At 49.0% G+C, this 23,329-nt stretch overlaps 1 long non-coding RNA gene across 11 annotated transcripts in view; it reads right to left on the bottom strand.

The window, feature by feature from the left end:
* Positions 1-23,329, bottom strand: part of LOC144770702 (uncharacterized) — a 175,887-nt gene that overhangs the window by 65,066 nt on the left and 87,492 nt on the right. For 6 of the 11 annotated variants that reach the window (XR_013598986.1, XR_013598982.1, XR_013598987.1 and 3 more), the window contains exon 5: positions 5,563-5,714. The exons of 3 other annotated variants lie outside the window; for them this stretch is intronic. This is a non-coding gene — a long non-coding RNA (uncharacterized LOC144770702). Of the gene's footprint in view, positions 1-5,562; positions 5,715-6,149; positions 6,236-6,556; positions 6,617-6,708; positions 6,807-23,329 lie in introns of all 11 variants that reach the window. 2 more of the 11 variants (XR_013598984.1, XR_013598985.1) reach the window with 2 other exon arrangements.

Here is a 23,329-nt window from a genome sequence, read left to right on the forward strand (position 1 = left end):
AGCAGTTCTTCAGCTTGTGTTTGGACATGTTGCAGAAACTGTCTGTAGAATGCAGGACACAGAATCCTACCAGTTTTGCTCCACTCTATTTTTTTTTTTTTTTTAAGCAGTCATGAGGATATAGATGTGTTCAAACTTATTCCTCGAGGACTGGTGCCACAAAGGTGAAAGACCATGGCTTACAGACATTTTTATAATATACCCCACCCGCCTCAGTTCTACTCTCTCTCACCATTACTTCATACAGGGCACTCACTCCCCTGTGACTCGCTCGTTACCTCTGCAGTGGCCTCCAGGAGTAGCACACTCAGTGGTCATGTCTCTGGGGTGGTCTGGCCATGCCTGCTTCTAGCAGGGGCTGCCTCGCCTCCCCCTGCAAGACTCCCTGCCGCCACAAGGAAGAGGTGTGGCACCGCGGCCAGGGCGACTGACTCCGGAATCTGGGGATCACGGTTCGATCCCCAGCACCGGCGGCAGGTCAGCCCAGCACCATGTGACTCTGGGCAATAGCTCGCTTAATCTTCCCGACGGCCCCCAGCGCCTAGAGACCCTTACGGGTGATTGTGCGCTTTACAAATGTGGACTTTACTTTACACTCCCTGGGTTGCCTTACTGGAAACACTGTGCAGCCTCGCAGTGCAGGCGGCGTCTCCATCTGGCACGGCACTTGGGGGTTTAACTAGGGGATAAAAGACATGCCAGGCAGCACCGCCGCGAATGCTGCATGGCACCAATAGCTTGGCACTCAGTGGAAATATAATGCTCATATCCCCTACTCTCCCATTTGTTCATCTTTCGCCGCGTTTGCTTTGAGACACATGTTATGTATAATGCAAATGGGTCCTGATATTGTCCATACTTTACTTCCTCTGTTAAATTTTAAGGAAGCTTGCACCACTGCTGCATATACAATAAATTGGGGCGCAGGCCACCCCCTCAGTAATGGAGTACTAAAAGGGGGAGGGGGTCCCACAGATTAACCGATTTATCAAAAACAGCCCTCATTGAACTACTAGCGCACTTTTGTACTCAGCCTTGGGGTGGTTGAAGCTGTTTCTCCAGACTTCAAAGCACCTCCAGCTCATTATCGAGATAATCCAAAAGCGGAACAACGGTGTCTGTGATTGTTGGACCTCTCTGAGGGCTGCGTATAAAGCATCGAGCCTTGAGGCGTGACACTGAAGCAACTTAACAGGTGTTTGTTTATAGGTGGATCTCCTCGGCCTCGGCTGGAGTGTGAAAGCTCCTGATAAAGGGGTGTAATTGCGGGAGGGAGGGGGCTGATCCGGCGGAATGCTTCCCTTCTCCAGATTCAAATCCGGCTGACCCGGAGCTCGCTTGCAGAACTTCACTCTCATGTGCTTTTCAAGGACTTCTGAAAGCGCACTGGGTTTCATTCCGACTAATAGGGGCTTGCCTCTAGAACTGTGCCTGGCAGGGAGGATGAAAAGTGGATCCGGGCTGTTATTAACAGTTAATGCAAAGACAGCACGGAGGAGTTGAGCACCGTCGGAGTTGCACAGCTAGAGGGTCTCAAAAACAGCAGCGCGTTCAAGAACATTAACATTAAAATGAACATTTATTGAAAACAGCCAAGGCAAAACCCAAAGCAAGCTAAAGAGGACACAACAGACAACTTCCTGATGGACAGGGGGAGGTGTGCGCCCCTCCCTCTCCAACAGTGCTTATGTAGCCGGCAGCCAGTGCACCAGTCATAACCAATCACCTAGAGACAAACCGTATGCACAAGACTGCCCTCAAGAAGAGGGGTGTCCAGCTCCAGCAAGGAGGGCCGGATGTATGTCATTTCTCACGGTAACCATCATTGCCATCCAAGTCAACTATATGTCAATGTATAATCAATGGTTTTTTTAACAGCAGCCCATACATGATTTCTGCCACTTGTAAGCGCAGAGTCTTGGAGAGAGGAGAGAAATGGTGGCAAACACACAACACAGGGGGGATTTTTGCAGGGGGAAAATGAATTTTCGGAACTTTTTTCAGGAGCATTCCTGGTTGCAACCGTGGCCGTTTCCAGGTATAACCTAATTGGAAAGCTGCAACGCTACACACGTATAAGGTCCTCTCACCCTCACACACCCTTACCCTCACCCTCACACCACCTCACCCTCACCCTCACCCCCCTCACCCTCCCTCTCACCCACACCCCCCCACTCACCCTCACACCCCCTCACTCACCCTCACACCCCCTCACACCCCCTCACTCACCCTCACACCCCCTCACACCCCCTCACTCACCCTCACACACCCTCACCACCCTCTCATCCCCTCACCCACCCCCTCACACACCCTCACTCTCACACACACCCTCACCCTCCTCCCACCCCCTCACCCTCACCACCACTCACCCTCACATACCCTCACACACCCTCACACACCCTAACTCACCCTCACTCACCCTCACCACCCTCACAGCCCTCACAGCCCCTCACAGCCCCTCACCATCTCACAGCCCCTCACCATCACACACCCCTTCACCCTCACACCCCCTCACCCCCCCTCACCCACACACACCCCCTCACCCTCACTCCCCCTCACCCTCACACCCCCTCACCCTCACACCCTCACACCCCCTCACCCTCACACCCCCACACCCTCTCGCCCGCAAACCCCCTCACACGCATAGCATAACAAAACATAGCATAACAAAACACAACACAACAAAGCATAGCATAGCACAACACAACACAGCACAGCAAAGCTTAGCATAGCAAAGCATAACAAAACATAGCATAACAAAGTATAGCATAACAATCACATAGCATAACAAAAAATAGCAAAACAAAGCATAGCATAATAAAACAACAAAACATAGCATAGGATAACAAAACATAGCATAGCATAATAAAACACAACAAAACATAGCATAACAAAGCATAGCATAGCATAACAAAGCATAGCATAACAAAACAGCATAGTATGACATAGCACAACACAACAAAACAAAGCATAGGATAACATAACAAAACTTAGCATAACAAAACATAACAACACATAGCATAACAAAACATAGCAAAACACAACAAAACATAACGTAGCTTAACAAAATACAACAAAACATAGCATAGCAAAACAAAATATATAATAGCATAGCAAAACATAGCACAGCATACCAAACAAAACAAAACAGAGCGTAGCATAGCATAGCATAGCATAACAAAACATAGCATAGCAAAACAAAGCATAGCCTAATAAAACACAACAAAATATAGCATAACAAAACATAGCATAGCATAACAAAACATAGCATAGTATAACAAAACACAGCATAGCAAAACAAAACCTAGGATAGCAAAACAAAACCTAGCATAGCATACAGCATCACTCAGCACCACCACAACATCAGTCAGGAGCACCACAACATCACTATGTGCTACCACAGCATCACTGAACGCCACAGCATCACTCGTTCGCCACCACAACATCACTCAGCGCCACCACTGCATCAATCTGTGCAACAATTCAACAACAACTGGTTCAAATATGTTCGCTCAATGTTTCAAGCTTTATTACAAATGTAACAAGAAGATGTTAATATTTCACTTCTGTTCTTGGATTTTCGTCACAATAAAATACACTGAACGTAATATTCACAAAAGTTATTTACAAAAGTTAAAGCTATTGCCATTATAAATTACAAAAACTTTTATTTAAGTGTTAATTATTGAAAAAAATTAAAACGCCATTGTTATTTGTAATATCAATACGTGTAAGTCACGTAAATACAACACATATTGCATTAAACCCTGCTATAGATGTCACATTTGCGAAAGTTATAACTATTGGCATTGTAAATGACAAAGCTATTAATTTTGCTATTTTCAAAAACAAAACATAAATAAAAAACTGTGTCATTTACAATACCAATAGCTCAAACTTTCCTAATGCGAGACCTATTGCATTGTAAATGCTTGTTTCTGTTGGAGCTCTCTCAATACTCCTTTGTCCTGACTTGTTATGCACTGAACTCTGAGCACCAAAACACCCAAGAAGTTGGCATAATACCCTTTAATCCTGGGCTGTCCAACGTTGTTATACCAGCTTGCACTGAGATCCACAGAGCTCCCTCATATGTGAACACTATAACACTCACAGCATTCTAACAATACCTCCTTACTCTGATTTTAGGTGCACCCTTGTCTCCCTGCATCCAGAGAGCTCTCCTACTACACCTGTATCACAGCAACAGCGCCTGCACTAGTAACAAGTAATGAGATATGCACATAACTTTCCCAACATACCTCTATCCTGTGCTGCATTGTGTATCCTAGTACTAGGATAAAGGCACAGCTCCCAAAATGTACTTCTGTCCTAACCTGCACCCATCCTTGATCTCCCAATATTGAACTATCAAAAGAGCTTGTCCAATGGAGGCAGTTGGACTTGGCCCTTTTTGCAGGGTCATCCCTACACATTTTGCCTTCCTCAGTGCTTAATTTGTAAAATATGAAGTGCAGGTGCTCAAATGTTTGTCGGAGACCACACCTACTTTTCTCTGCCCCACCCACTTCATCCACTGCCTCACCCACTTTATTAGCTCAACCCACATCGTCAACTGGCACTGCGAAATTTCAGCTGAATTTCAGCAAGGGAGCCTTCCTCAGAGTAAGGTTTTGATAGGAGGTTCCCCTGCCCTGTGAACATTTTAAAAAAGATTAAATCAAAAGTGCATTTAAAGCACAATTTGGGAATAATTTAGCTAAAATCAGTAATGCATTGAAAAGGGACAATTCCAGTGCTCTATGTGCCGATTTGAGGAAAGGACAATACTAGGGTAGGGTATGCCCTTTTTAAAAGAGTCTATGAGATCAAAGATACAACTTTGACACAGCTTATGTGACAAAATAAACCAAAGGAAGGAACAATAGGCAAATGCCGGAATAGTAGAAATATTGGAATGTTGTAGATCTATACAAGTCATTACTAGTCATCAGCATTCAATTGTCCTAAAAGGAGCTCCCGGCACTCCAGTATGTAGAATTTCATTGTATTAAGTGCAAGATGGGTCAGGATTGGAAGAAAAACATTGTATCACATATACAGAAAATTTTAAATGCCACAGTGTAAAAAAAAGGGTTCTATGGAAATTTGAGGCATCAGAACCGCTGGGCTTGTGGGAATTATATATAGGCTTTATTAGCTTTTTCCTTTTGCCCTCTTTCAAATTTCAGCTTCAAAGTACCCGAGCCAGACACAAACCAACATACACAGGCAACACGCTCAGACAACATGCACACAGCCACCTGTACACACCGCTGTGTGTGTGGTAGGGAAACCTACTCATATTTGCACACGTGCGCCACCTCTTTGCACCCCGCACCGGCTCACCCCTGGGCCCTCTCCCTCCCTCATTGAGTCAATCGTTTTGGTTTCAGCAGCATATAACACAAGTATAGCTTTGACAACAGGAGCACAAGCTTCCCTAACACAAAGAAGTTACACGACAAGACTCAGAGGAAGCAGTTACAGCAGTGCAAGATTCCCAAGTGTGAATCATTAGCTGTGGCCAGCCTAATACAAAATGATCCACCGAGCACTCACATAATCAATTTCAGTCCACAAATTGTATTGTCCTTCTTCAATTTTTCTTTTTTCTTTATTCTGTCAATTTTCTTCATCCAAAGTAAAATTCAACAAAACAGCCAACACGTGTTTCGTCTTAGTCAGTCTTAGACATTAAGACTTCTTCAGGGCTGTAAAAAATTACAATAATTTCTACTTAGATACAATTAATACTTTAATAAGCTATTCTCGTCTTATAGAAGACCACCGAGTAACTGTGGGCTATAGTAGAGACATCACTTATAGACCCTAATGCCAAGCATAAAACTAAAGTCACCAAAGTGTAAAATAGTTGAAGAAAGTCAGTTTAAACTAAATTAGTGTAACCAGAGGAAGAACCTAATGAATAGATTTCAAACTTAAAGTACCATTATCAAATCTTTTCCACATACCAGTTCAAAGTCCAGTTTATATCACAATTGAAAGGTTCTATCCACTGATTCCAGTTCAGCGTTATAGCTGTAACAATAAACAAACAACAATTCCCCTGTCATGAGCCACAGCCCATGTTTTTAGATTGTCACAGTGCAGCCTATTAGTTGTCTCACTTCACTCACATAGCTCACCTCGAATTTTGAAGTGGATGTTTCTGTAGCACGATATCGCTTTTTAGTTGTTGTGATTAAGTATCCCTTTTCCAGTATTCGTTCTTCTATAATAGTGAATTATAATATAAGTATTCGTTCTTCTATAATAATGAATTTTAATGTCAGTATCGGTATTGATCTAGTTAGTACACATTTCTTGGTAAAAGCTATATCATTATGGAGCAATTGGATGTCCCTTCTCAGTATTCGTTATACACAGTTATAATATTGGTAAGATATCAATATCGACAACCTGTGTCCTATTATTCTATTTTCACAACTAGTCTCAATAGTTATTTGACATGTTATCAGATTAGTGTTATAGTACTTTAAATAAAGAGTTTAACGATATCGATATTATAAGTCATATCAATAAGCTTGGTTACCTGCAATTAAAGCCTTGTCACCGTTCTTGTAATTATTAGTAATAGTCTTGATCCGTAATTCTAAAAAGCAATTGTAAACGGACTTAGTATTTTATCAAATGTTATATTTAAAACCTACTGTAGTGCCTCAATCGGTTGCCCATTACACTCACCGTATATCGTAAGATCACCTCGGTAGTTTCTCGCGTGCTATGTCGGCGCCATCTTGTAGTGGCTTTTTATAGTCTCAAAATGCGGGCGCCATCTTAGCCTAGTGTTATAAGTTAGTAAGTCACTGTCAGTAATCGACAGAAAATCTCAACATATAATTTATCTCTACGTTTAGTAGTTCCTTATTGCCAAATAGCACAAGTCATAATATATATTTATATCCAAAGCTCAATTTATATTACGAAGTTTGACGAATTGTAGAACTGCCATCTTGTAATGACTTATTGTGGTCTCGAATTGCGGACGCCATCAGGATGTATGACGTTACATCGCGAACTTTTACAACGCACACCGTTACAACGCAATTTTTATAACGCAGATACATTTACAACGAATGTTTTTACAACGCATGCCATTACATAGCAGATGCTATTACAACGCATGCCATTACAACGTAAGTATATGTAAGTATATTATTTTTTTTTAAATGTAATTTATTAAAATGTAATTAATTTAATAAATTAAATTATTTTTTAATAATTAATTTGTAAATATATATACTTTAAAAAATAGTTTATTTAAAAAAAAACAATTATTATTAAAGAACTAATATTAAAAAATAATAACATTATTAAAATTAATTATTTAAATTATTTAAAATTATTTATTTAAAAACTGAACCCTAAAAATACCCGTTACCCTGAACCCTTAAAATACCCATGTACCCCATAACCCATACCTAGCCCTGAAACCTAAAAATACCCCTGTACCCCAAAACCCAAACCTAACCCTGAACCCTAAAAATACCCATGTACCCCATAACCCAAACCTAGCCCTGAAACCTAAAAATACCCCTGTACCCCAAAACCCAAACCTAGCCCTGAAACCTAAAAATACCCCTGTACCCCAAAACCCAAACCTAGCCCTGAAACCTAAAAATACCCCTGTACCCCAAAACCCAAACCTAGCCCTGAAACCTAAAAATACCCCTGTACCCCAAAACCCAAACCTAGCCCTGAAACCTAAAAATACCCCTGTACCCCGAAACCCAAACCTAACCCTGAAACCTAAAAATACCCCTGTACCCCAAAACCCAAACCTAGCCCTGAAACCTAAAAATACCCCTGTACCCCAAAACCTATACCTAGCCCTGAAACCTAACAATACCCCTGTACCCCAAAACTCAAACCTAACCCTGAAACCTAAAAATACCCCTGTACCCCAAAACCCAAACCTAGCCCTGAAACCTAAAAATACCCCTGTACCCCAAAACCCAAACCTAGCCCTGAAACCTAAAAATACCCCTGTACCCCAAAACCCAAACCTAGTCCTGAAACCTAAAAATACCCCTGTACCCCAAAACCCAAACCTAGCCCATAAACCTAAAAATACCCCTGTACCCCAAAACCCAAACCTAGCCCTGAAACCTAAAAATACCCCTGTACCCCAAAACCCATACCTAGCCCTGAAACCTAAAAATACCCCTGTACCCCATAACCCAAAACTAAATATATACTATTACTTAAATTAATTTATTTAATTTACATTTGAAAAAAATGATTAAAAAAAATAACATACTTACCAATACTTACATTGTAATGGCATGCGTTGTAATAGCATCTGCTATGTAATGTCATGCGTTGTAAAGGCATGCGTTGTAACGGATCCTGCGTTGTAATGGTGTGCGTTGTAACGGTGTGCGTTGTAATAGTTGCGTTGTAAGGGTTGTTTCCCACGCCATCATAGCCTAGTATTTTCAATTGTTTAGTCACTGTCAGTAATCGAAAAGAGTCTTAACTTGTGATTTATCTCCACGTTTGGTCATTCCTATTTACCAAACAGTTTGAATCGCAATATATTTACAGTTCAATCTGTATTCTAAAATTCGCCGATTTGTAATATTTTTAAATATTATTAAAGCCTAAAATAAAATTTCCATTTTGTAACATTTTAACTTCGCAAGTGCAAATGTGCAATCCAATTCACAAAGTATTTAGTGTTTAATTGTTTGTATCTTGGATTAGTAGTTCTAGTTTCATATATTAACTCCCATTATCATAGTATAGGCTTAGTTTCTTATATTAGCTCCCATTATCATAGTATAGGCTTAGGTTAATAATTTTAGTTTCTTATAATAACTCTCATTATCATTATGTGAGCTAAGATGCCACGGATTGTTGTTAGTGACAGGGGGTGTTGGAAAGTATGTTTACTGATTATTTCGGTAAAACTACAGTTCTAGGGAGTAGGATGGTTAGGAAGATAGGTACAGGCAGGATGGCAGGGAATGATATTACATAAATTATATACAATATCAGACATGTGTTAGCAAGTACATTTCATTCCTGGCCTAAATAGTATTCAAATTCATTATCAATATTTAGGCCTAATTCAACAGCTATAAGTTTCATCAACCACATAACTTCTCTGCGTCACAGTTGAATCGTTCTGTTGCCACCTCTAGGGTCTCTCTTAACATGATCAATGCCATGGTAGCTAAATATGTGCTTCTCTTTATCTTCATGGTTTCTTGCCATATGTGAAGCTACCGGATAGCGTGTATCTCCTGTTTTCAGTGCCCTGAAGTGCTCCACCATTCTTTCTTTCAGTTTCCTTATCGTGCTACCTACATATATCTTTTTGCAGGTGCTCGTAATTACATAAACCACATATGTGGTATCACAGTTAATGAAGTGGTCAATAGTGTATTCTCCAGTATTATTGTAGTTAAATGACTTAACTTTCTTTATCGCCCACCTTCACGAACTGCACTTGCCACATTTGTGAAATCCTTTTCTACTAGTTGTAAGCCAATCCGATTCTGTTATTTGTACAGGGTAACTTGGGCTGACATAGTTAGAGATAGTACGTCCTTTCCTAAATGTCACTCCTGGTGTATTACCTACGTATGGGAGAAGATCTCTATCCATACTAAATAAGTACCAATGCTTTTTCAAAATACTAAACAGGTGTGCACTCTCAGAGCTATAGTTCGTAATCAGTCTCAGTCTGGTTTGTTTGGAAGTTTCATTACAGGATTTACTACTAAGGGTTTTGTTCCTTTTCAATTTCTTCGCCCTCTCAATTGCTTTCATAACCACTTTATTTTGATAGCCTCGTTTTATAAATCTTCTTGAGAGGTCTGCTAGGTTGTCCTCAAAGTCTATCTCGTTAGTGCAATTACGTCTCGCCCTAACCATCTCTCCGTAAGGGATAGCATTCTTTTGACTGTTAGGGTGGCAACTTTTGGCGTGCAGTACAGCATTACAGCTAGTTGGCTTTCTATACATACGACTGCATAGTTTCCCATTGTCTGTAAACACTTCTATATCTAGAAACGTTATATTATTTGTACTATAATTAGTAGTAAATTCCAAATTCAGTCTATTGTCTTTAATGTACTCAAAAAATTCCTTGAGTTTGCTTTCAGAACCTGTCCATATTAACAGACAGTCGTCTATATATCTTCCCCAATAGTGGATATACTGCTAAAGCGTTAAATCATACCAGATCTTAAGTTGATCATTAATAGTCTTTGTCAAAGGTACTAGGGGGTTACTGGCTATTTTCTCATAATACTCAGCATCATTCAGCTGTGACATTACCTCCCTTTTGTAATCAACAGTATTAAAGATTATTACATTTCCTCCCTTATCGGCTCTGCGTATGGTTATCTCTGAATTGCGCGTAAGTTCTCTAAGTGCAGATCTGTCTCCTACTGTTAAATTGTCATTATAAGGTTTAAGTTTTTAGTGGTACTTATGATCAATCACTTTATCAATATCTTGATTTACAGCTCTATAGAAAGCCTCTATAGTACTACCAGATGTAATGTTAGGTGTCCATTTTGATTTCTCCTTAAGTCCACTCTTCTCACTGAGGAACCTCTCTAACTCCAAATCATCCAACAATTTAGTCATGGTAACAGGATCATCGTTTTTCTCAGTGATGGAGAGTAGTAATTGAGTCTCTTTCAGTTCTTGAATAGTAATATTACTCAAAGGTTTTATTCTTACATCTTTTGGTTTGTCTGGTACATTTGTAAAATACTTTTTTAGTCTTAGCTTTCTTACAAATCTGAACAGGTCTATTTTCGTCATATACCAGTCAGAGTTAGCCATAGGACAGAAACCCATACCTTTGCTCAGTAAACTAATCATATCATCAGATAGTTCTATAGACGACAGATTAACAATCTCAATATCTTTAGTATCTTTTACATCAGTTGAATTATGGTTTCCACGATCTCGTTCTCATCCCTACTCTTCCTGCCTGATTTCCTACCGCCTCTCCCTCCTCTCCTTGTTTTTTTACATTTGTATCCCTGTTCCTCTCTGAATCCCTGTTCCCTCGCCTCAGTCTGCGAACCTCCTCTAAAAAATGTGTCTCTGGTGTTGGGAGGACTATTGGTTCAGGGTTGTCTTCATTCTCGCTACTAGACACATTGCTAGACCCAGGTTCAGTTTCACTAGTAGATGGGGTGCCGCTCTTTTGCTTACTAGTCGGTACATTTTTAATTAAATAGTCAAATCTCTCAGCAAAAGTGTAAACGCGACCAGAGGTATAATCTCTTTCGTCGCGTTTAAGCTTTCTGGCTTTCCTTTGCTTAATATCAATCTGTAATTCATTCATTATCTCATCCAAAATGGTATAATTTTTTATAGTTGCTTCTGGAAGGTTTAATTCTTGCCACTGCCATGTGCTGCCATCACCTTATGTGCATTACTTGCACACTTTTAATAGTCATAAATCAATAATGAACATACAGGTTTGTACATAAATACTGCTGATTGCTGCACAGCACTAAACAACCCTGCAGCCTTCTCTTGACAGACTACAAACGCACTCATGCATGGCTGATACCACCAGGCTTTAAATGTCATCAACTGGGCTGGAGGGCATTTGCATTCGAAGAGAGGATGAGGATCACAACGTTGTATACATAAATGGGGTGATTTGTCAAAGTCACCCACAGATTCTTCAAGGCAAAGTGGGCAATTATTCTGGCCCCCAACACCCAAGGCCCTCCCCGGTATTTTTTCTGTCTTACTTGCTTCTATTTTTCTCTTAAATCTCTCAACACCACCCCTCTGCCTACCTTTCTTTAACTCTGATTATCTTTCGCTACCTATCCCTCCCTCAATACCCTGTCCCTTCTCTCCTTGCCCATTTCTTGCTTTGTCATCTGTCTCTAGGTATCTGACCTCACCCCTCTTTACCTCTGTCTCTCTCTGCTTCCTACCCTACTTCTTCAGCTCACCTCCCTCTTGCTACCATGCTTCTGGTACTCTTTCTGCACTGTTTATTATTTCTACCAGGCTGGTAGTAATAATAAACTGAAAAAAATAGACGCATAAATAAACTTATGTAAGCCCCCGGTTTTTCGTCTGTAGACAATCCAGCTTTGCCAGTCTCCTCCAAAAAAAAAAGAATCTAAGAAAGCCAGTGGCACAAAGAGTCCACTATCTATGGGGCCTCCGTTTTGATCAAATGCTATTATGCTCAGGTCGCGCGTGGTATTCATTAGCCCCCCAGTATACCCCCACATCCCCCTCCCGCCACCAAGACTAGGGCTGGAACTGTTAGGGAAGGAATGCAGCTGGGGGATACTTAAAGGGCAGGGCCTTTATTTGTCTTCTTTTAACCCTGGCCGGCCCTATTGTGAGTGACTGAATAAATGTGTGTGTGGGCCGGCGGCAGCCGCTACTAGGCCAGGGAGGGCAGCAGGCACAGTGGAGTGCGTCATCCTGTACTGGCGTCATGAAATCTATGGAGCTGCCACCGGAGCTACCACAGTGCCCAAAACGCCAACACTCGGCTCAAACAAAAAAAAAGCAGCGCATGGAATGACCTGCTTAGTACTTACAGTCAGTGATAGAAGTGGGCGGGGACGGAAGGGCACGGCGTGCCCCTACTTCTAAAAAATTGTTCAGTCCGTTCCCCTACTTCTGCTTTGAAAAAAGCGTCCCGGGACGGCAAGAATAGTCCAACTTTAAAATGATTTTTTCTTTCCGCTTCCAGGGGCTGCTCGCACTTCTCTGTTGTACTCCAGAGGCTGCAGCAGCCCCCGCCCCCCCTGAGCTCCGCAGCCTGAGGGCAGGCCATTGTCATTCCGATTGAGGCAGATAGGCCCCTTTAGAATGACGATGCGGCCGCCCTCTGCCTTTAACATATCAAGTGCCCCTGAGATCGGAGTTGGTGATTAGAGAGGAGCTTTCCCTGACACCTTTGTCAATGTTGTACACGGAGTGAAGTGAACTGGGCAGGAGCAGTGACCGGACAAAAGAGGCGACAGGAAAGGAGAGGTACTAGGGCAGGAGAGGTGTCGGGGCAGGAGAGGTGACGGGGCAGGAGAGGTGACGGGGCAGGAGAGGTGACGGGCAGGAGAGGTGACAGGGCAGGAGAGGTGACGGGGCAGGACAGGTGACGGGGCAGGAGAGGTGACGGGGCAGGGGAGGTGACGGGCACGAGAGGTGACGGGGCAGGAGAGGTGACGGGGCAGGGGAGGTGACGGGGCTGGGAAGGTGACGGGCACGAGAGGTGACGGGGCAGGAGAGGTGTCGGGGCAGGAGAGGTGACGGGGCAGGAGAGGTGACGGGGCAGGAGAGGTGACGGGGCAGGAGAGGTGACGGGGCAGGGGAGGTGACGGGGCAGGGGAGGTGACGGGGCTGGGGAGGTGACGGGCACGAGAGGTGACGGGGCAGGAGAGGTGACGGGCAGGAGAGGTGACGGCGCAGGAGAGGTGACGGCGCAGGAGAGGTGACGGGGCAGGGGAGGTGATGGGCACGAGAGGTGACGGGGCAGGAGAGGTGATGGGGCAGGAGAGGTGACGGGGCAGGAGAGGTGACGGGGCAGGAGAGGTGACGGGGCAGGGGAGGTGACGGGCAGGAGAGGTGACGGGGCAGGAGAGGTGACGGGGCAGGAGAGGTGACGGGGCAGGGGAGGTGACGGGGCAGGGGAGGTGACGGGGCAGGGGAGGTGACGGGGCAGGGGAGGTGACAGCGCAGGAGAGGTGACGGCACAGGAGAGGTGACGGGGCAGGGGAGGTGACGGGCACGAGAGGTAACGGGGCAGGAGAGGTGACGGGGCAGGGGAGGTGACGGGGCAGGGGAGGTGACTGGCACGAGAGGTGACGGGGCAGGAGAGGTGACGGGCAGGAGAGGTGACGGCGCAGGAGAGGTGACGGGGCAGGAGAGGTGACGGGGCAGGGGAGATGACGGGGCAGGAGAGGTGACAGGGCAGGGGAGGTGATGGGCAGGAGAGGTGACGGGGCAGGAGAGGTGACGGGGCAGGAGAGGTGACGGGGCAGGAGAGGTGACGGGGCAGGGGAGGTGTCGGGGCAGGAGAATTGACAGGGCAGGGGAGGTGACGGGGCAGGGGAGGTGACGGGGCAGGGGAGGTGACGGGGCAGGAGAGGTGACGGGGCAGGAGAGGTGACGGGGCAGGAGAGGTGACGGGGCAGGAGAGGTGACGGGGCAGGAGAGGTGACGGGGCAGGAGAGGTGACGGGGCAGGGGAGGTGATGGGGCAGGGGAGGTGAAGGGGCACGAGAGGTGACGGGCACGAGAGGTGACGGGGCAGGAGAGGTGACGGGGCAGGGGAGATGACAGGGCAGGAGAGGTGACGGGGCAGGGGAGGTGACGGGGCAGGGGAGGTGACGGGGCAGGGGAGGTGACGGGGCAGGAGAGGTGACGGGGCAGGAGAGGTGACGGGGCAGGGGAGGTGTCGGGGCAGGAGAGGTGACGGGGCAGGGGAGGTGACGGGGCAGGGGAGGTGACGGGGCAGGGGAGGTGACGGGGCAGGGGAGGTGACGGGGCAGGGGATGTGACGGGCAGGAGAGGTGACGGGCAGGAGAGGTGACGGGCAGGAGAGGTGACGGGGCAGGAGAGGTGACGGGGCAGGACAGGTGACGGGGCAGGAGAGGTGACGGGGCAGGGGAGGTGACGGGCACGAGAGGTGACGGGGCAGGAGAGGTGACGGGGCAGGAGAGGTGACGGGGCAGGAGAGGTGACGGGGCAGGGGAGGTGACGGGACAGGGGAGGTGACGGGACAGGGGAGGTGACGGGCACGAGAGGTGACGGGGCAGGAGAGGTGACGGGGCAGGAGAGGTGACGGGGCAGGAGAGGTGACGGGGCAGGAGAGGTGACGGGGCAGGAGAGGTGACGGGGCAGGAGTGGTGACGGGGCAGGAGTGGTGACGGGGCATGAGAGGTGACGGGGCACGAGAGGTGACGGGCAGGGGAGGTGACGGGCAGGGGAGGTGATGGGGCAGGGGAGGTGACGGGGCAGGGGAGGTGACGGGGCATGAGCTAGAGCAGTAACCGGGCGTGAGTGGTGAAAGGACAGGAGTGGTGAAAGGACAGGAGTGGTGAAAGAACCAGGAGCGGTGAAAGGACCAGGAGCGGTGAAAGGACCAGGAGCGGTGAAAGGACCAGGAGCGGTGAACGGGGCAGGAGCAGTGAACAGGACAGGAGCAGGGAACAGGACAGGAGCAGGGAACAGAACAGGAGCAGGGAACAGAACAGGAGCAGGGAACAGTACAGGAGCAGGGAACAGTACAGGAGCAGGGAACAGGACAGGAGCAGGGAACGGGACAGGAGCAGGGAACGGGACAGGAGCAGGGAACGGGACAGGAGCAGTGAATGGGGCAGGAGCAGTGAACGGGGCAGGAGCAGTGAACGGGGCAGGAGCAGTGAACGGGGCTGGAGCAGTGAACGGGGCTGGAGCAGTGAACGGGGCTGGAGCAGTGAACGGGGCTGGAGCAGTGAACGGGGCAGGAGCAGTGACTGGGGCAGGAGCAGTGACTGGGGCAGGAGCAGTGACTGGGGCAGGAGCAGTGACTGGGCAGGAGAAGTGACTGGGCAGGAGAAGCAACGGGGCAGGAGAGGCGACGGGGCAGGAGCGGAGATGGGGCAGGAGAGGAGACGGGGCAGGAGAGGAGACGTGGCAGGAGAGGCGACGAGGCAGGAGAGGCGACCAGGCAGGAGAGGCGACGAGGCAGGGGAGGTGACGGGGCAGGGGAGGTGACGGGGCAGGGGAGGTGACGGGGCAGGGGAGGTGACGGGGCAGGGGAGGTGACGGGGCAGGAGAGGTGACGGGGCATGAGCTAGAGCAGTAACCGGGCGTGAGCGGTGAAAGGACAGGAGCGGTGAAAGGACCAGGAGCGGTGAAAGGACCAGGAGCGGTGAAAGGACCAGGAGCGGTGAAAGGACAGAAGCGGTGAATGGGGCAGGAGCAGTGAACAGGACAGGAGCAGAGAACAGGACAGGAGCAGGGAACAGGACAGGAGCAGGGAACAGGACAGGAGCAGGGAACAGTACAGGAGCAGGGAACAGTACAGGAGCAGGGAACAGTACAGGAGCAGGGAACAGGACAGGAGCAGGGAACGGGACAGGAGCAGGGAACGGGACAGGAGCAATGAACGGGGCAGGAGCAGTGAACGGGGCAGGAGCAGTGAACGGGGCAGGAGCAGTGAACGGGGCAGGAGCAGTGAACGGGGCAGGAGCAGTGACTGGGCAGGAGCAGTGACTGGGCAGGAGAAGTGACTGGGCAGGAGAAGCGACGGGGCAGGAGAGGCGATAGGCAGGAGAGGTGACGGGGCAGGGGAGGTGACGGGGCAGGGGAGGCGACGGGACAGGGGAGGTGCCGGGGCAGGAGAGGTGACGGGACAGGGGAGGTGCCGGGGCAGGAGAGGTGACGGGGCATGAGCTAGAGCAGTAACGGGGCGTAAGCGGTGAAAGGACAGGAGCGGTGAAAGGACAGGAGGGGTGAAAGGACAGAAGCGGTGAAAGGACAGAAGCGGTGAACGGGGCAGGAGCAGTGAACGGGGCAGGAGCAGTGAACGGGGCAGGAGCAGTGAACGGGGCAGGAGCGGTGACGGGGCAGGAGCGGTGACTGGGCAGGAGCGGTGAACGGGGCAGGAGCGGTGAACGGGGCAGGAGCAGTGAACGGGGCAGGAGCAGTGAACGGGGCAGGAGCAGTGAACGAGGCAGGAGCAGTGAACGAGGCAGGAGCAGTGAACGAGGCAGGAGCAGTGAACGAGGCAGGAGCAGTGAACGAGGCAGGAGCAGTGACGGGGCAGGAGAGGCGACGGGGCAGGAGAGGCGACGAGGCAGGAGCAGTGACGGGGCAGGAGAGGCGACGGGGCAGGAGAGGTGACGAGGCAGGGGAGGCGACGGGACAGGGGAGGTGCCGGGGCAGGAGAGGTGACGGGGCATGAGCTAGAGCAGTAACGGGGCGTGAGCGGTGAAAGGACAGGAGCGGTGAAAGGACAGGAGCGGTGAAAGGACAGGAGCGGTGAAAGGACAGAAGCGGTGAAAGGGCAGGAGCAGTGAAAGGGGCAGGAGCAGTGAACGGGGCAGGAGCAGTGAACGGGGCAGGAGCGGTGGCGGGGCAGGAGCAGTGACGGGGCAGGAGCAGTGACGGGGCAGGAGCGGTGACGGGGCAGGAGAGGTGACGGGGCAGGGGAGGTGGCGGGGCAGGGGAGGTGGCGGGGCAGGGGAGGTGACGGGGCAGGGGAGGTGACGGAGCAGGGGAGGTGACGGAGCAGGGGAGGTGACGTGGCATGAGCTAGAGCAGTAACCGGGCGTGAGCGGTGAAAGAACAGGAGCGGTGAAAGGAAAGGGGCAGTGAATGGGGCAGGAGCGGTGAACAGGACAGGAGCAGTGAACGGGGCAGGAGCAGTGAACGGGGCAGGAGCAGTGAACGGGGCAGGAGCCGTGAACGAGGCAGGAGCCGTGAATGAGGCAGGAGCAGTGAACGAGGCAGGAGCAGTGAACGAAGCAGGAGCAGTGAACGAGGCAAGAGCAGTGACGGGGCAGGAGAGGTGACGGGGCAGGAGAGGTGACGGGGCAGGAGAGGTGACTGGGCAGAAGAGGTGACGGGGCAGGAGAGGTGACGGGCAGGAGAGGTGACGGGGCAGGAGAGGTGATGGGGCAGGAGAGGTGATGGGACAGGAGAAGTGACGGGGCAGGAGAAGTGACGGGGCAGGAGAAGTGACGGGGCATGAGCTAGAGCAGTAACCGGGTGTGAGCGGTGAAAGGACAGGAGCGGTGAAAGGACAGGAGCGGTGAAAGGACAGGAGCGGTGAAAGGACAGGAGCGGTGAAAGGACAGAAGCGGTGAACGGGGCAGGAGCAGGGAACAGGACAGGAGCGGTGAACAGGGCAGGAGCGGTGAACAGGGCAGGAGCGGTGAACAGGGCAGGAGCAGTGAACAGGGCAGGAGCGGTGAACAGGGCAGGAGCAGTGAACAGGGCAGGAGCGGTGAACAGGGCAGGAGCGGTGAACAGGGCAGGAGCGGTGAACAGGGCAGGAGAAGAGAACAGGACAGTAGAAGTGACGGGCCAGGAGAAGTGACGGGCCAGGAGAAGTGACGGGCCAGGAGAAGGGAGGGGCCAGGAGAAGGGAGGGGGCAGGAGAAGGGAGGGGGCAGGGGAATTGACGAAGCAGGAGTGTTGATCGAGCATGAGCAGGAGTACTGACTGGACTGGAGCAGTGAAAGGGCAGGAGCACGCGTTTCCCAGGGCGACTGGAAGGGTAGGGGGCCAGTTTAGTTTGGGGGGACCGGTTTTGTACAAGTGCAGGAGTTTTAAAAACACTGCAAAGTTCTTTGTATATTCAGCAGGTTTTGGTCAACAATACAAGTGCCAAGATAACTTTGGTGATCAATGTACCTGCTGGAGAGAGATGGGAGCATGTTTTGTCTAGTGGCTGTTTTACTCATCTAAGGTAGTGCAGAGTGGTAATATGCATGCTGCAAAGAACATGTACCATGCATATCAAAGAGCAATATGTTATGTGCATAGTTCAGTGGGTACTGCTTTGTGTTCACTTCCCGAATGAAAGGACACTTGAATACATATGGCCTGGCAGTTCGGGCTGGACTGTTCACATTGGGCGCAGGATCAAGACTGATTTGCATATGGCTGGGTCCAAACTGGAATGGCATGGTGAGCAAAAAACGATGGATTTAAGCCCAGATCTCTGAACTAGGGTGAATGTATGACATTGTTCTGCCTTCTGTCCATCAATTGTTCTTTTTGCATTTGTCACCCCGAGTGGGACAGGTATGCTCAGATAATAGTCCTGTGCTCTCCATGCCACTGGAATCAAGCTATCCTGGTTGATGAGGGCTGAAAGCCCGAAACCGGTCCTAGGATGCTTGATTCCGGTCCAGGGAGTACCTGGCCTGACAGTTTGGGCTGGACTGTTCTCATTGGGTGCAGTATCAAGACTGATTTGCATATGGCTGGGTCCAAACTGGAATGGCATGGTGAGCAAAGAAACAATGGATTTAGGCCCAGATCTCTGTTCTGGGGTGAATGTATGATATTGTTCTGGATTCTGTCCACCAGTTGTTCTTTTTGCTATATTATGATTGAGCAGCTAGCTGGCTGATATGAATGTGAAGGAGCCTTTGTGGGTTTCCTTGAGTCTAGATTCTCCTGAAGAGTCCCTTTCTCTTCTGAGCCCTGCTTAACACATGTGTACATAAGGAGCCCTGTATTCATGACCTCAATGTTTGAGACAAAAAATAATCATGGATTTCTGAACAATGAGAGTAAAAGCATTAAGGTAACATGTTGTTCCTGCTTATATTTCACATGCTTTACATAAACCTGTATTCCCTATGCGTGTTTGCTTTTTCCTGAATTAAACCTCAAATAAACATATCCATTCTTTTAATTAAATAATGTTATAAGCTGTAACTGGTCAGTGAAATGCTAAACGTACAAAAAATTGGTATGTTTTGCTATTTCTAGCCACACCCCTGACTCCGCCCACGGATTCAATCTTCAGTTATTCCCGCCCCCTGATTCTCCACCCACAGTTCCCCTACTTTTGTTTTCCCACTTCGACCACTGCTTACAGTTATTTATACTAGGGGTGGAACAGGCATCCGGGGCTACGGGGCACTGCCTTATTTATTACACTGAGCGGACCAGATATAGCTATCAAGGCCTGCCTGGCCTGCTCTCTCAACCTCACAATGTCCTCGGGCTGATGATGGCTCCTGGGATGGGGGGGGGGGAGGGGCAATCGGAAATACATCTGCGGGCGCTGCACTGCTACACAACATCCTGCTTTTCATGCCATTGATTTAGCCACTATTAAGCCAGTAAAGCCCTCCACTGTTAAGCAGTGACTAGAAGTATATATACTAAGATGTCAAAGAAGGCAGGGGCCGGGCAGGGCCTTTAACTTCAAACCCGGCCGTACGCCCAGCCCTTTCGTGATACATCAAGGGGCAGAAGGGTCTTCTTCTTTCAACTTAACCCCGGCCGGCGGCGCGCAGGTGGCCGGCCCTATTGTGATATAAATAAATAAAATCTATTAAGTGTACCATGGGAGCGGGCAGGCACAGCAAGTCATTAAATCTTGTTGATGGAGCAGGAGCAGGAGCAGGAGCTGGAGCTACCGCGCGGTGGCAGTGCCTGACACGCCACCATGCCTAAAAAAAATAATAACGTGCATTGGTTTGGCAACAATGGGCATGCAGAGCATAATGAATGCTCAGTGCTTAGTGGCGTGCGCCGCGTACTACTACTTACTGTTCCACTCGTGGTTGCCCGGGGCTGGGGGGTACGGCCTTTATATTTAACTACTGATAGGGCGACTGCTGCTACTGCTGTGCTGCCTGCCCTCAACGTGGTCGAATGCGGGTGTGCCGGGGCGTGGCATTCGTACACAAATCTTCAAGCAGCGCGCACAACCAAATCCAGCCCAGGCCCAGCCGCCCAATCAGTGTCTGACTGAATCCCGCCCACCACTGGCAACACTGAACTAAGGGCCGCCACCATCCACCATCACATATATGATGATGATGATCAAGGCATTGTCTGAATGCAGTAAAGTAATCTTTACTGCATGCAGTCTCCAGCTCACAAGTGACAAGAAACACTCACCCGGACTCGGGAGTCCGAGAAGATAGAACAGCACTTTGCGCCAATACAGTAAAAGCTAAGTTAGCTAACATGTCATGTTATGAAGTGCAGTCCTGCAGATGCGTGTAGACCCGGCCCTTAAAAGTAAGCACAAATTAAGCACTGGCCTTCCTCCTAGCCTTTTTGCTCACGTGGTGTTGGTGGTTTTAGGACTCTGGGCACTTTAGCACTGGTTAGCATAGGCTAACATTGGGAACTCCCCCCTTAAGGGATAATTCCTAAATAAAACAAAATAAGTATGGCATGTTTGGTATGCGTGGAATGAACATGATAAATGCTGCTCAATGGTGTGCGCAGATTTATTTTTACTATTTTAGGAATGCCACTTTTAGAAGTTGGCCTTTCTGTGTGCTGTGTGCCTGCCTGCATGTCTGTTTCTAGAAGTGACCGGGGCCGGTGAGGAGTGGGTGACTCCAGAGAGGCAGGGTCAGGCTGAGTGGGAGGTCTGCAACTGGAGTAGTGGGCAGATAAATCCCCTGTCCCTGACTAGGTCAGTGCCTGTCCTGCACAAGGCTAGCCCCCTACTAACACCTCTCCCAGTGCCAGTTGGGACTGGAACTTCCATGACCCTTCCAGAAACCCCGACCCCTAGACCCTTCCAGAAGCTTCTACCCACTTCCAGACACAGGGCAGGGAGGTGTATAAATACAGGGGCTGTGAGCCCACATGGTGTTGTGCTGACGTGGAGGGACACCCTGCCAGGAGGAACCGCCGTGGGACCCTGCGCACTGGCCCCTGTGCCCAGCTCTACCCCTCTCCCCTCTGCCTTCTACAGGACTTGGAAGAGACTCTGCAGGAGTAAAGGCTGATGTACTGGAAGGATTGCCTCTTTGCTCCGCTGGACTGTTCCCAGAAACTGCTACCCTGCCTAGGTGTGCTGTTTCCCGGTCTGCCGACCTTACCCAGCCTTACCTCTACATTTTGGGACCTTTTCCCAACTCTGCCTGTTTTCTAGCGCTTCGTGCGCGCTACAACTTTATTCTGGGGAACGCCGGAACGGGGAGGACCCTAGCGCCTTGCGAGCGCTGTAATTGAATCACCCCAAGAGAAAAGGGGAGCGTGGACCCTGCAGCGCTGGGCTGCCTGCCTGCTGCGAGGGAATCCCGGCGTGTGGGATTCCCCCCGCAATTCTTTCTGCGTGTTTAAACTGCAGGAGTGTTTTCCCTGCCTTTTTTTAATCACAACAAGGGGTGGTGATGGACAGAGTCTCTGAATTAAGCAGAGTACTCTCACCCAGTCAAGAGATCAGGGCTAGATCCAACACCGTTTTTTAGCTCATTGCACCATCCCAGTTTCAGAACCTGGCTGTATGCAAATTAGTCTGTCCCTGGCCCAGTGCATCGTGGGAACAGGGCAGACCAGACTACAAAAGCCAATTCTTACACTGGGAAGGAAACAAGCTTCCGGGGACCGGTTTCTGCCATTTCAGGCGTCTTCGGCCCGGCTTGCTTGAATCCTGATGGTGCAATGAGCAAGGGACTCACATCTGAGTATACCCTTCCACGCTTAGGGTGGACAAAATTATTTACAACAAGGGGTGGTGATGGACAGAGTCTCTGAATTAAGCAGAGTACTCTCACCCAGTCAAGAGATCAGGGCTAGATCCAACACCGTTTTTTAGCTCATTGCACCATCCCAGTTTCAGAACCTGGCTGTATGCAAATTAGTCTGTCCCTGGCCCAGTGCATCGTGGGAACAGGGCAGACCAGACTACAAAAGCCAATTCTTACACTGGGAAGGAAACAAGCTTCCGGGGACCGGTTTCTGCCATTTCAGGCGTCTTCGGCCCGGCTTGCTTGAATCCTGATGGTGCAATGAGCAAGGGACTCACATCTGAGTATACCCTTCCACGCTTAGGGTGGACAAAATTATTTACAACAAGGGGTGGTGATGGACAGAGTCTCTGAATTAAGCAGAGTACTCTCACCCAGTCAAGAGATCAGGGCTAGATCCAACACCGTTTTTTAGCTCATTGCACCATCCCAGTTTCAGAACCTGGCTGTATGCAAATTAGTCTGTCCCTGGCCCAGTTCTGTATCGTTTTTGGCCACTATAGGTGTGGCAGGGTATACTCAGACATGAGTCCCTTTCTCACTGCTCCATCAGGATTCAAGCAAGCCGGGCCGAAGAGGCTGAAATGCCAGAAACCGGTCCCCGGTAGCTTGTCTCCTTTCTGGTGAAGAATTGGCTTGGTAGTTTGGTCTGCCCTGTTCCCATGATGCACTGGGCCAGGGACAGACTAATTTGCATATAGCCAGGTTCTGAGCTGGGATGGGGCAGTGAGATAAATAACGGTGATGGATCAAGCCCTGATCTTTGGACTGGGTAAGAGTGGTCTGCTTAATTCAGACACTCTGTTCATCACCACCCCCCTTTTCTGTATCGTTTTTGGCCACTATAGGTGTGGCAGGGTATACTCAGACATGAGTCCCTTTCTCACTGCTCCATCAGGATTCAAGCAAGCCGGGCCGAAGAGGCTGAAATGCCAGAAACCGGTCCCCGGTAGCTTGTCTCCTTTCTGGTGAAGAATTGGCTTGGTAGTTTGGTCTGCCCTGTTCCCATGATGCACTGGGCCAGGGACAGACTAATTTGCATATAGCCAGGTTCTGAGCTGGGATGGGGCAGTGAGATAAATAACGGTGATGGATCAAGCCCTGATCTTTGGACTGGGTAAGAGTGGT

The sequence above is a fragment of the Lissotriton helveticus genome, chromosome 7 (genome assembly GCF_964261635.1).
Source record: "Lissotriton helveticus chromosome 7, aLisHel1.1, whole genome shotgun sequence".
In the NCBI taxonomy this organism is placed as follows: Eukaryota; Metazoa; Chordata; class Amphibia; order Caudata; family Salamandridae; genus Lissotriton; species Lissotriton helveticus.